This window comes from Bufo bufo, unplaced genomic scaffold (genome assembly GCF_905171765.1).
Source record: "Bufo bufo unplaced genomic scaffold, aBufBuf1.1, whole genome shotgun sequence".
NCBI classification, from domain to species: domain Eukaryota; kingdom Metazoa; phylum Chordata; class Amphibia; order Anura; family Bufonidae; genus Bufo; species Bufo bufo.
In genome coordinates, this window is record NW_024400330.1 from 23,444 (window position 1) to 36,385 (window position 12,942).

The window sequence follows — 12,942 nt, forward strand, 5'->3', positions numbered from 1 at the left end:
TTACTTCTTAAATTTCAGCACACCAAGGCCTCTGCAAACCTAAAATGTTGAAAATCATAATAGTTGCACCATGTTCCCTGATTTCTGTCACCTTCATTTTGCTTCCTGAGAAGCGCCTAAAGGGTTAACAAACATTCTATGTTCTTCAATGTTGTTTTGAATGCTTTAAGAAGTGCAATTCAAAAATGTGGTGATGAATTATTGGGGGGGGGGGGGGGGGGGGGTAGGGTGTTTCTAATTCTTTCTAAAGTCCTTTAAGACCTGAATCAGTCCCTAAAAATAGGCTTTGAAAAATGTCTTGGAAATTTGGAAAATTGCTGTTAGACTCTAAGTCTTCTAATGTCCTTAAAAATAATGTTAGTTATTAATTAATATGTGTGGTATTGTCTGTCTTGCAAGCAGAAAAATTCACATTTTGTCTAATTACTATTTTTTTTCAAATATTCTGTAAATTTCAGAGGTTTATATAAATTTAGCCAATCAAATTGACCATAACGTACCACTCACATGATGTATTTGTCACAAACAAAAAAAAAAACAATCTCATAAGTTAAATCACTGCAAAGTTATTACATAATGCAGATTAGAAAACTGGGGCTGTGACATTAAAGGGGTTCTCCCACAAAAAATACTCTACAGTTTTCAGACCAGCACCTGGATCGGAATACTTTTGTAATTGCATAAAATTAAACATTTTGCCTAGCTACTGAGTTATTCAATAAAATGCATGTGTACAGCGCCACCTGCTGTTTGTTTTTATTCTTATTTCTTTGACCTGCTCAATGAGAAGGCCAAATATGCTCAGTTTCAGCCTTCAACTGTCTCCTTAGCTGTGATAGGGAGAGCATGGACACGCCCCCCTTATCTACAGCATAAAAGACACTCCCCTTAAGATGCCAGATTGATATAAATCCAGCAGAGCAATGAAAGGTGAGATCTCTGGATCCATGTAAGGTACAGGGCAGGTTATAGCTTTGTTAGAAAGAGATTGTCATGTACTACATGATGTCTGATTTTCATTTTTTACATTAGTCATAGGATAACCCCTTTAAGGTCAAAACTGACTGTGTACTTAAAGGGTTAAAGCAACTCAGTGTGCCCTCCCAGGACTTTCATGGTATTTATATGTTGTTATTATCCTCCCTCAACTCTCAGTTTCTACTTCCCTGCATTAACAAGCTGACAGAACTTGTTTGGATTCGTGTAAAAAATAATAAGACATAGAAAAAGGAGAAAATTACAGGAAGATTTCAAGGTAATATAAAGTATAGTATAATGTACCATAAAAATTGTATTTTAGATGGATAATGCATAGATCGAAATGTATAACTTGGCTTTGAAAATCTTTAGATATCTCAATTTAAGAAATGCATTGCTTTATAGTGATTCAGTATTATGTATAAAATACATTTTGTGAAAGGTTTTGAAAGGGTTTTGAATGGATATGAATGAAGTATTGTGAACAAGTTCAGTACAGTGCTTGTGTTGTAATTTATCCTCTATATAAAATAATGCCGATACTCTCTAGCTTCTACTACAGAATGTATATTACAGTGTGTCAGCACTATATACCTAGACACGGTTTAAAGCAATTTAATATTAGTAAAGAATATCATTGCTTATATAGACACCTGTCAGCATGGATACACTTTCGATGATAGGTTACATCTGCATGGCAATTTTGGTAATTTTTGCAACAGCCGTCATGCGACCATGGATCGCAGAGTCGCGGGGCTGCCATGAGAATGAATGGAGTCGTAGAGCGACTCGCACGTTTGCAGCAACTGTATCGTGATTTGCAAAAAAATATAAAATGCAGCAGTATTGGATTTTTTGTGATTTGTGTGTTGCGGTCGGTTGCAGCCCACATGCATATCACCATGTAGACGTACCCTAAAGAGTCAGGGTACTGACGTATTATGGGTAAGTCCACAAGGGACAAATTTTATAGCAAAAAAAACCTACACGGATATTGCTATGGATCTTCAGCAAAATTTGCAATGAATTTGCAGCCAAATCCGCATAGGTTTCATGCCAATTTTGTCACAGATTTGACTGCAGATTTGGAAAAAGTAGTATAGACAAAACGCTCACTCCCCTTAAAATTCTGGATTGGGTGCTCTAGTCTCAAATTGATTCACTCAAATCAACAAAGGCGTAATAAAAAGTATATATTATGTAGTATGAGACTGGCACTCCCTGGCATGGAAATAGAGCAATAGTAATAGTGTTGTTACACAATATTTAATTGGAAAAATACACTGCTCAAAAAAATAAAGGGAACACAAAAATAACACATCCTAGATCTGAATTAAATAAATATTCTTCTGAAATACTTTGTTCTTTACATAGTTGAATGTGCTGACAACAAAATCACACAAAAATAAAAAAAATGGAAATCCAATTTTTTAACCCATGGAGGTCTGGATTTGGAGTCACACTCAAAATTAAAGTGGAAAAACACACTACAGGCTGATCCAACTTTGATGTAATGTCCTTAAAACAAGTCAAAATGAGGCTCAGTAGTGTGTGTGGCCTCCACGTGCCTGTATGACCTCCCTACAACACCTGTGCATGCTCCTGATGAGGTGGCGAACGGTCTCCTGAGGGATCTCCTCCCAGACCTGGACTAAAGCATCTGCCAACTCCTGGACAGTCTGTGGTGCAACGTGACGTTGGTGGATAGAGCGAGACATGATGTCCCAGATGTGCTCAATTGGATTCAGGTCTGGGGGGGGGGGGGCAGTCCATAGCATCAATGCCTTCGTCTTGCAGGAACTGCTGACACACTCCAGCCACATGAGGTCTAGCATTGTCTTGCATTAGGAGGAACCCAGGGCCAACCGCAACAGCATATGGTCTCACAAGGGGTCTGAGGATCTCATCTCGGTACCTAATGGCAGTCAGGCTACCTCTGGCGAGCACATGGAGGGCTGTGCGGCCCTCCAAAGAAATGCCACCCCACACTATTACTGACCCAATGCCAAACCGGTCATGCTGGAGGATGTTGCAGGCAGCAGAACGTTCTCCACGGCGCCTCAAGACTCTGTCACGTCTGTCACATGTGCTCAGTGTGAACCTGCTTTCATCTGTGAAGAGCACAGGGCACCAGTGGCGAATTTGCCAATCTTGGTGTTCTCTGGCAAATGCCAAACGTCCTGCACGGTGTTGGGCTGTAAGCACAACCCCCACCTGTGGACGTCGGGCCCTCATATCACCCTCATGGAGTCTGTTTCTGACCGTTTGAGCAGACACATGCACATTTGTGGCCTGCTGGAGGTCATTTTGCAGGGCTCTAGCAGTGCTCCTCCTTGCACAAAGGCGGAGGTAGCGGTCCTGCTGCTGGGTTGTTGCCCTCCTACGGCCTCCTCCACGTCTCCTGAGGTACTGGCCTGTCTCCTGGTAGCGCCTCCATGCTCTGGACACTACGCTGACAGACACAGCAAACCTTCTTGCCACAGCTCGCATTGATGTGCCATCCTGGATAAGCTGCACTACCTGAGCCACTTGTGTGGGTTGTAGACTCCGTCTCATGCTACCACTAGAGTGAAAGCACCGCCAGCATTCAAAAGTGACCAAAACATCAGCCAGGAAGCAAAGGAACTGAGAAATGGTCTGTGGTCACCACCTGCAGAACCACTCCTTTATTGGGGGTGTCTTGCTAGTTGCCTATAATTTCCACCTGTTGTCTATCCCATTTGCTCAACAGCATGTGAAATTGATTGTCACTCAGTGTTGCTTCCTAAGTGGACAGTTTGATTTCACAGAAGTGTGATTGACTTGGAGTTACATTGTGTTGTTTAAGTGTTCCCTTAATTTTTTTGAGCAGTGTATATTAAATACAACATCACAATACAATATTAAAATAACAATGGCTGCAGCGGAGACAAAATCAGTCCCTAAAAATACCTAAAATCTAAAACTTCAATAAAAACTCGAAAAAAAGTCCAAAAAGAAGGGGACCATACGTCCTGAATGTGCAAAAAATATCGCAAGCCAAAAGTGTCAGTCTATTCCTTATAATAGTATTGGCATTCCTTTCTTGTATGCAATATAACATGCAAAATCCATGCAAGGAACCTTTTCAAACATTCGGAATTGTCCTATATAAATATTCAATAAAGTATCCAATCGGACACCAAGTTGTTACTCACAGGTGAATGTCGATTATCCTGCAATCCCAATATTCAATCCTTTTGATTTTTACTCACGGTATTTATTCACGTGGTTCTCAGTGTTTAGCGTCCCACCTAGTTCGTTCGTCACTGGTCTCTATCGATCGTTATCCACAAATCTCAGATCCGGTTATACGATCAGGGTGTAATATCGCGAGAGGTGAACTTAAACTTGTACTGACCAATTTGAATGGCTGAAAATCCGGGTCTTTATCTTTGGAGCGCTCCAATTTCTTTGTGTATCTCCGGATATTAGTAGCCGAACTTCCAGTGGGGGTCACTTGTTGGGGATGTCTTTGAAAAGCACCAAACGCGTTTCGGGGATCTCCTTTCCCCTTCCTCAGTGGTGACATCCCAACTAACTGTGATTCCTTTTATATCCCTTTTAAGATGCATGTAAGATCAGATCTGGAGTAAGGGATCTGCTCTGGAACACCAAAATCTGGTCTGGAACAAAAACGATGGGTTTTTTGCAGTATATTGTGCCCCATGGTCTAATTAGTCTAGTCTATAAAGGAAATAGTCCAGAAAGGTTACTAAATGGTCAATTCATAACAAAATATATCAATATGCGGATATCCTGTAACGACAATCAGTTCTAAGTGCTATACTGTGGATATTAATTTCTTAAATAACATTACATAAGTGTAAAACATACAAGTGAAATAAATATAATATTATATATAGTATACTAATCAATAAGGTGACCGTGCATCTGTTCAAGTGTTGGATGGTGGACAAGATGCATATAATATCAAATCTGGAGTGAAGAATCTGCTATAGAACACCAAAATCTGGTCTGGAACCAAAAAAACGCATTTGCGGTTTCCATGCGTTTCTTTGGGGGGACAACGCGTTTTTTATGGTATAATGTGTCCCATGGTCTAATTAATCTAGTCTATGACAGAAATAGTCCAGAAAGGTTGCTAAATGGTTGATCCATAACAAAATATATCAATGTGCAGATATCCTGAAACAAAAATCAATTCTAAGTGCTATATTATGAATATTAACTTCATAAATAACATTACATAAATATGAAACATACAAGTGAAATAAATATAATGTTACATATATTATCCTGATAGATAAAGTGACGGTGCATCTGTTCACGTGTTATATGGTGGGTAGGCCCAACACATCAAAAGCCGATAGCGAGGAATGGTTTTATTCGATATTCGAGCTGTCATCTACCGAATTGGCTTCTAAATGTCCCCTTTGGCCAATTTCGGCGTCTAAAACGAAACTGTACGGAGAGCTCACAATTTGAAATGGAGGCGTCAATTATGAAAGAAAAATTTTTAGAGAGAGAATACCCATCCGAAACCATAGAGGAAGCACTTGAGAAAATAAGAAACATACCGAGAGGAACGTTTCTTTTACCAAAAACACAACAAACTACACCTAATAATGCGAATTTTAGATTGATCTTACCTTACTCCATCGTTTTTGTTCCAGACCAGATTTTGGTGTTCCAGAGCAGATCCCTTACTCCAGATCTGATCTTACATGCATCTTAAAAGGGATATAAAAGGAATCACAGTTAGTTGGGATGTCACCACTGAGGAAGGGGAAAGGAGATCCCCGAAACGCGTTTGGTGCTTTTCAAAGACATCCCCAACAAGTGACCCCCACTGAAAGTTCGGCTACTAATATTTGGAGATACACAAAGAAATTGGAGCGCTCCAAAGATAAAGACCCGTATTTTCAGCCATTCAAACTGGTCAGTACAAGTTTAAGTTCACCTCTCGCGATATTACACCCTGATCATATAACCGGATCTGAGATTTGTGGATAACGATCGATAGAGACCAGTGATGAACGAACCAGGTGGGACGCTAAACACTGAGAACCACGTGAATAAATACCGTGAGTAAAAATCAAAAGGATTGGATATTGGGATTGTAGGATAATCGACATTCACCTGTGAGTAACAACTTGGTGTCCAATTGGATACTTTATTGAATATTTATATCGGACAATTCCGAATGTTTGAAAAGGTGCCTGGCTTTTGCATGTTATATTGCATACAAGAAAGGAATGCCAATACTATTATAAGGAATAGACTGACACTTTTGGCTTGCAATATTTTTTGCACATTCAGGACGTATGGTCCCCTTCTTTTTGGACTTTTTTTTCGAGTTTTTATTGAAGTTTTAGATTTTAGGTATTTTTAGGGACTGATTTTGTCTCCGCTGCAGCGATTGTTATTTTAATATTGTATTGTGATGTTGTATTTAATATATTTTGCCAATTAAATATTGTGTAACAACACTATTACTATTGCTCTATTTCCATGCGAGGGAGTGCCAGTCTCATACTACATAATATATACTTTTGACTGCAGATTTGTCAGCGATTCCATACTTTCTCCAGAGCAAAGGATGCAATCTGTAGTGTAAATCTACAGCATAAATTGATATTCTGCGGACATAACATCGACACTGCATGTCAAGTTATGTGCAGACTTAGGGCTCATGCACACGGCCTTAACTGTTTTGCGGTCTGCGAATACCGGATCTGCAAAACACAGATACCAGCAAAGTGCATGCCGCCATTTTTTTTTTTACTCCTGCAAAAAGGTCTATGGCTAAGAATAGGACATGTTCTATTTTTTTTGGTGAATGAAAACTATAGCCGTGTGCATTTGTCCTTATTGCAAAGACTTCCTACTATTTTCTTCAGTAAACTGTTATCAATTATCAGTAGTTTCTATTTTTAAAGTATTGAAAAACAAAACATATAGGAAAAATGGAAAGGGAAAAAATGGAAGGGGGAGGGCAGAAAAAAAAAAACAAGTATATATATTTGCTCATTGATATAAGGTTGTTGTACTGCCTGAAGATTTTTCAAGAGTACTATTGGATAGTTTATGTTTGTCACTAGAATATCTTTCAGCGAGCATCTCAGAGAGGTATTGCATTTATTTTTTTATAATGTCAGTAAGTTTTGACGATGTTTCTCTATATAAACAATGTATGTTTACAGGTTTCCTAACAGGTAGCTCCATATCCATTATCACATACAATAAATTATAGTTACAAGAGCATCTTGGTTATAGAGTAATGAGTCCATCTGTAATATCATACAATTATCAATTGTCAGTCATTTCTATTTTTAAAGCATTGAAGAACGAAACACAACTTTTTCACAAATTCCAGCATGTAACAAGGTATGAATTGTCTATCTTGAGTATTCTCCCTCGAGTCATATACCATCTGGCCAAGATTTTGAAACCACTTTCCTGTATACATGCACATCGGGATGTAATCTTTGAGGATCTCAGGAGTGTTTTAAGTTGGGTTTCACAGAACGTTGTCTGTAAGTCACTTTCCCATGCTTTTATATAAGAAAGGTCTGATGCTTCGGTTGTGTGTTGCGACAAGAGAGTATTAGAGATGAGCAAATTTTTCAAAAGTTTGATTTGGCTTCGTGACGAATTACTTCGCTGCCCCCTGTTATTGTACCCCTCAGATGCCGCGACCATACATGAGTGTAAAAACAGTGTAAAAATTTAAATAAAGTGTAAAATTAAAATAATTTTTTTTTAATCAAACTTACCGCCTCCATTTGCTCGTGATGGGCCAGCCGCCACCATCTTTCTTGAAGATCTGGCGCGAAATCTCACATGGCGTGAGATTACCTCATCACGCCGGACGACATAGTGACGTCATACGTCACCACGCATGGGATTTCGGCCGAGATCTTCAATCAAGATGCCGGCTGACGGCCCGTCGCGAGCAAATGGAGGAGGTAAGAATTTTTTATTTTTGTTTTTTACACTATTTCAGGTTAAATCAATTTGCTTACCGAAGCACGAGGAAATTCGGCTTTGAGGCGAATCGAATTTATCCTGAAATTCGGATCGAATGCCACTTCGTGGGATTCGATTCGCTCATCTCTAGAGAGTATGATAAAAGTATGAGGGGAGTTTTTTAGGAGGTGCTGTTTGTCAGGGGCGGATTGGCCATATACCTTACAGGGAAATTCTCCCGGTGGGCCAATGCCCAGGGGGCCGTCTGGGCCCCACTAACGGACGGTTGGCAGCAGTAATTTGTGATGGACTGTGGTATTTGATATATAAGACTGTATTTGATATATAAGACTATATGGACTGTGGTACTTCATATAAGATAGGGCCAGGGGCTATCCATAGTATTCAGTATATTGGGCAGACTAGATTGCCAAATGGTTCTTATCTGCCGACACATTCTATGTTTCTATGTTTCTAAGTTCCCAATCCGCCCCTGCTATTTGTTGTACCATAGATTCAAAGTGGGATAATGATCTATTAGTCAGTATATCTCAGTAAGGATTTAAGCGTCCGTTGAAGGGTGGAGTGGGGGCAGACAGTTAAGTGAGGGGGTTCTAAGAATCGTTTTAGTTTCTTCTAGTGTCAGGATTAAATCTTGGGTTGAAGTAACCATATATTTGGATTTACTATATCTCAGACCTGTAGCAATGTTATGGCTTCCGATACAAACTTATGGATAAGGTTCAGTGATTTCCATATGGTCCATGTGAGTAATGTGAATGTAACAGCGGCTTCTGTATGCCGCTGTTCCCCCGCTTACCGCCGTGGTCCTGGGCACCGTGCTCAGAAGTGATCCTTCCGTCCACTGCTGCAGTCCTTAGCTCTGTTGCTGTACGTGCTGTGGTGCTGAGGATTCTGCTCCACAGGTTCCACTCAGCCCTGGCCACAGCATGCTTGCTGCTGGTTTCTTGTTACACTGCCTTAGGGACAACGTGCATCACTCCCTAGGCTGCATGGGTTGGGTCATGTGACCTCGCTGACCAACCCAGGCTCTCCTGCAGGTACTAAAGTGGCTTAGCCCCCTTCCTCAGTGTCAAGGTCATTGTGTTTGCTAGCTCCTGATACTCACATGTGCTCCTGACTATTACCTTGTTCCTGGATTCCGCTAATCATCTGATCCCTGTCTGTTTGCCGTGACTCTCCTGTTGCCAATCCGGATTGCCTGACATGTTTCTGTGCTGCCTGCCCTGACCTTTTGCCTGTCTGACTACACCTCTGCCTCATCCTTCGGTCCTGCGCTGTTGCTCCTGGTAACGACCCCACCTGCCTGACTATGCTTGTACTTCTGGAACCTACTTAGGTATCTCCTGGTCCCTCTGAACCAGCTGCCTCGTGTGCCTACCCTCCTCAAGAGGTAGTGACTAGTGATGAGCGAGCATGCCCAGCCGATCTGCTGTTCGGCTCGAGCATCGCTATGCTCGGCAGATCCGAGTGCTCGGCCGAATAATTCGGGTGCTCGAATACAATTTAATACAATGGAAGTCAATGGGAGAACCCCAGGCACCCCCTGCTTGGAAGAGAAGAGGGTGTCTGGTTCATAAAAAATGGTTAGAAAATGATGAAAACCCCATCAAAATGGTTTGGAAACAGCATTAAGAGGATAGCTGAATGCGTCTTAGACTCCTATTATTTACAACATACAATAGACAACCACACAAAGGCTATATGCCAAAAGCCAGGTATGTACAAGCCATCCATCTATCCATGAGACAGATAAGAGCCAGCATACCTTAGAGCAATATAGTGAATATGATCTCAGCGAATAGTCTTGTCATAACACTATGCAACTAATAGAGGGCGCTGTTCATGACAGATTCTGCTCCTTTGCATGTCTTTCCCATATGCCCATGTTTATGCAAATTAGTTTTTACATGACAAAACTGTATAGAAAGGTTATTGAATATTATGTTAGGACAATCGAAAAACTTTTTGTCGCCCTAATGATATTGATCTAGGTGTGCAGGTCCACCCAAGCCATCCAACAGATGCAAAACTACTTTGAGGTTTACTGGTTCTCAGTCAGATGAGAGCTGGTTTGGAATATCTCATAGTGCATGAGACTGCCATTGTAAAGTATGCTGGCTGTTATCTGTCTCATGGATAGATTGATGGCTTGTACATACCTGGCTTTTGGCATATAGCCTTTGTGTGGTTGTCTATTGTATGTCGTACATAATAGGAGTCTAAGACACATCCAACTATCCTCTTAATGCTGTTTCCAAACCATTTTGATGGGGTTTCCATCAATTTCTAACCTTTTTTTATGAACCAGACACTCTCTTCTCTTCCGAGCAGGGGGTGCCTGGTTGTCTCCCATTGACTTCCATTATACTCGGGTGCTCGGCCGAGCACGCGAATATAGCAATGTGTTCGGGCCGAACACCTGAATACTTTGGTTCTCGCTCATCACTAGTAGCGACCTGGTGTTCCCCTCGGGAAAGTCTATCCCCACCATCAGGGGTATTGTGAAGAAGCGAGGGGTACACTTAGACAACACCCTTAGAGGAGGTGGGACACGTGGCACAGTGGGTTCACACCCGCTTGTTCGTGACAGTGAATAGTCAGGAAATGCTGGGTGGTAAAACTGGAGGACAATTATAGAGGATAAGGCGTCTAAGGGGTAGTTGGGCTATTTGTTCCTCAATGGCAACCCAATATTTATGTTTTAGTTGATGAATCCAATCAACAATTGTGAACAGATTTATAGTATAAGTGTACATCTGGCAATCCCATGCCGCCTAGAGTTTGGGGCCAGATGAGTGTAGAGAAGGAATCTGGATTGCCATATGAATTTCATAAAAATTTTCCTAACTGTAACAAAAGAATGAAGTAGGGATGTGTATAGGTAGAGTGTGGAACAGGTATGTCAGTTTAGGCATAATTAAGTTAGAGATCAGATTCTTGCATCCGATCCATGAGTAGAAGGAGACGTCCCAAGAGGTGAGCGTTTGAGACATGTGTTGTAGCAAAGGTATATAATTCAGTTTGAGAGGATATATGTATACCTAAATATTTCAAAGTCGGTTTTGACCAGTTAAAGGCAGTTTGGGATTTCAAACTGTCTGCCTCAGTTGAGGAAATGAAGAATATAAAGGTTTTGTGATTTGGACATATTGATTTTAAAGCCTGAGATAAGTCCAAAAGTTTTAAAAAGGGGTTGCAAATGAGATAAAACTTGTGTTGAGTCACATAGCATAAATAGTAGGTTGTCCGCGGCCGTCGGCAGCAACTTTGTGTTCACTCCCTCCACAATGTATACCACAAACCTGGGGGCAAGAACGTATATTTTTGGTAGGAGCTTTTCAATAGTGATAACAAAATGGGCACCCCTGTCTCGTCCCATTACAAATAGAAAAGGGCTTTGAGAATTGGCCATTAACTGCTGCTTGTGCAGAAGTGTCCGAGTACATGGAGAATATCGCAGAGATAAATTTGACCAGAATTTTGTATTTTAGTAACGCTTGTTTAATAAAAGACCGATCAACTCGGTCAAATGCTTTCTCAGCATCAGTACCTAATAGCACTGCAGATATGTTATTGGATTTGGCATCAGTTGTAACATTCTGTAAGTGTTCTCTTTTCCTTCCCTTTGAGGTACAAAGCCCACTTGATCTGGGTCAATGAAGTCAGGGAGTAAGGCCCCTTGCAGACGAGCCATACGGATTAGGTCTGGATGCGTTCAGTTAAAAATGCGCGATTTCGAAGGCAAGTTCATTCAGTTTTGCCTGAGATTGCGTTCAGTTGTTCAGTTTTTATTGCGTGGGTGAAATGCGCATTGATGCGTTTTTCACACGTGTGATAAAAAACGGAAGGTTTACAAACAACATCTCTTAGAAACCATCCGTGAAAAACGCATTGCATCCGCACTTGCTTGCAAATGCGATGTGATTTTCACACAGCCGCATTCACTTCTATAGGGCCAGCGTTGCGCTAAAAACGCTGAATATAGAACATGCTGCGATTTTCATCCAATGCACAAGTGATGCTTGAAAAACAACTCTCAGGTACGCAGGCCCATTGAAATGAACGGATCCGGATTCAATGCGGGTGCAATGCGTTCGCAGTGCAGATTTCGCAGTGCAGATTTAAGGGAATTTAAGACCTCTTGTGTTTTAAAGGATTTGGACAGGTCCTATGCCTTCTGGGGGAAAATGGATGGGAAGGCAATACAGTCTGAGAACTGCCTAATTTAATCTTCCAGGTGTGAAGGAAAAAGACCGACACTCACAAAAGTAGATGCGATGCTTGTTTTTTATTGCTACATAGAGGAAGCAAATGTGACGCGTTTCGACTCAACAATCGAGTCTTTGTCAAACAAGTAAGTGTACAACTAACGGGATTTAAATAGCCCGCCGGACCTGACATCACCAGCCGTGACGTCAGGATTTCAAGGAAACATATAAACAAAGGAAGTAACTATACGGGCTACAATTACATGCGGGAATACACAAGGTTACATGCAGGTAACAACAAATATAAACCAAACAGGGTATAATGTACATAAGAATTAGATTGATATAGATATTAATGATGTTACAAACGTCCAATATAAAGGCACAAGACGTGATTAATTGTTAGTAATATAGTATATAATCATAAAGACCTGAGGAAATACGTAAGGGATTTCAATGTCCATCACATATTCTGTGAATTTTTTTTTTTTGTCATATCATTAATTCTAGTCTCCCTAATATTGGCGTCCGAGACAATATTTCGAAGACTAGAATTAATTATATGACCAAAGAAATTTCTATGAGAGGATATCCAGAATCTCTGCTACGACAAGAAAGGGACACATTTGACAGTGTAACTCCCATGTCAGCACAACTAAAAAAAGGAGCGAATCCCTTTTGTGGTGAAGTATTACCCTTGGGTTAATAAATTCAGAAGTGTCATTAACAAACATTGGGGCATTATGAAGAAGGCATATCCAACAATACAAGAATTTCAGAA

The 12,942-nt window shown here is 40.7% G+C and overlaps 1 long non-coding RNA gene across 1 annotated transcript; it reads left to right on the forward strand.

Moving 5' to 3' along the window:
- The first annotated feature begins 930 nt into the window (after nucleotides 1-930).
- Nucleotides 931-12,300, forward strand: LOC120984101. The gene is made up of 3 exons (XR_005775225.1): nucleotides 931-1,255; nucleotides 7,299-7,347; nucleotides 12,191-12,300. It is a non-coding gene; the product is annotated as an uncharacterized LOC120984101 (long non-coding RNA).
- The last annotated feature ends 642 nt before the right edge of the window (nucleotides 12,301-12,942 follow it).